The sequence below is a fragment of the Myotis brandtii genome, unplaced genomic scaffold (assembly GCF_000412655.1).
Source record: "Myotis brandtii unplaced genomic scaffold, ASM41265v1 scaffold628, whole genome shotgun sequence".
Taxonomy (NCBI): domain Eukaryota; kingdom Metazoa; phylum Chordata; class Mammalia; order Chiroptera; family Vespertilionidae; genus Myotis; species Myotis brandtii.
In genome coordinates, this window is record NW_005370403.1 from 721307 (window position 1) to 723060 (window position 1754).

Sequence of the window (1754 nt, forward strand, 5' to 3'; positions counted from 1 at the left end):
TGTGTGTGTGTGTATGAGAGAGAGAGAGAGAGTGTGTGTGTGTGTGTGAGAGAGAGAGGGTGTGTGTGCGCCGAGCACATGTGTTGAAGTTGGCAGCTCCGTGAACTGCAGCTCGCTGGGCCACGTGCAAAAGGGAAGAGATTATTTTCCCCCAAAAGAACAAAGGCCCATCTTGAAAATGAATGTCTTTCAAAATCCACACAATTCGGGGAAAGGCTCCAAGACTCTGCACGGCTCCCCGCCCTCCCCACCCAGCTGTGCCTCCACAGGAATGTGGGCCATCTTCCGACAGGGCCCTGGGAGAGGCGAGGACTCAGGAGAGGACTCCCCACTTTCCCAGGCCTCGGGCTCAGCCCCGAGAGGGCCTGGGGGCCAGGGCTGAGCTTGGCACCTGCCGCCTGGCACGTTCCTGGCTTGTGCCACCTGCAGGCTGTGTGCCCAAGGCTAAGAGGCCTTTCCTTCAGGGTTGGTGGGACTGCCCTTCCCTCTGGTCAAGGCGGTGCTGTGTTTCCAAAATATGAAATCTTGTAAAATATATATATGTTTATTGATGTCAGAGAGGAAGGGAGAGGGAGAGAGATGGAAACATCACTGATGAGAGAGAGTCATGGATCGGCTGCCTCCTGCACGCCCCGCACTGGGGATGGAGCCCGCAACCTGGGCCTGTGCCCTGACCGGGAATCGACGTCCTGGTTCGTAGGTCGACACTCAACCACTGAGCCACGCGGCCGGGCTCACATATGAGAACCATCCCAGCAGGTGCCCCGAGGGTGACACTTCCTGGAGATGTGAGCTGAGCACCTTGCCCCTCACTGCACCGTCCCCGCCCTGGTGTTCGCCCATTTCACAGGTGGGAATGGAGAGGCTGGAGGGGCCAAGCCCCGGGTCTGAGGTTGCACCGTGCGTGGGCTGCGTGGCTCACACAGAAGTCATTCTAAGAAGCACGTTATCTGACTTCCTGGGTCCAGAGATCCTGCAGGGAGATGCTGGCTCCTGGAGCCGACAGTCTCTCGGGAAACCCCGACCCCCAGTGAACACACGGAAGCAGAGCGACTAGCAGAGGCCGGAGACCCGTCTGGAGGGCCCGCTCCCCTCTTCTGGGTGGAGTTTCAGGAAGGGCTTTGGCGTGCTTCTCACTGAGAGTGGAGTGTGGGCTCTTCTTGCTCCATAACTGACCCGAATCCCCCGCTCCACTACTCCCCAGGCTGCCTTTGCCCCCTGCTGTGTTTTGGGGAGTCCTGTGTTGGTGGTATTTTCCTCAGTGGTGGCTCCTTTCCTGGCTGGAAGGCTCTTCTGGAAACAAATGATGTATGTTTTCTGCTCATAAGCGGAGGCCGAGCTGTTAGCACAGGCACCACCATTCGAGATAGGAGCGCGGTGCCTGGGTTCCGGTCCGGCCTCCGCGTTCCAGTCCAGCCTCCGCCGTTTCTTGCCCGTGTGATTCAGAGGACGTTGAGAACACATGCAAGCCTCGGTGTGTCATCTGGGAAATGGGTGACAATGGTCCGAGTTACTGTAAAGAACAGAAAAATTAACATGTAAACTGATGAGCATGGCGCCTAACAAGTAAGGACTCAATGAGGGGCAGTGACTAAAGGGTGTCTCAAAATTCACGCCAGAAGTAATTTTGATAGAAAACACAGGTTTATAATTAAAAATTGTAAATTTTTTATTGATTCATAAAGTATACAGTATAGGGTTATGTATGGAATAGCATATCGGGTAAATGGCCTCCACGGCTTTGCTGGCACATA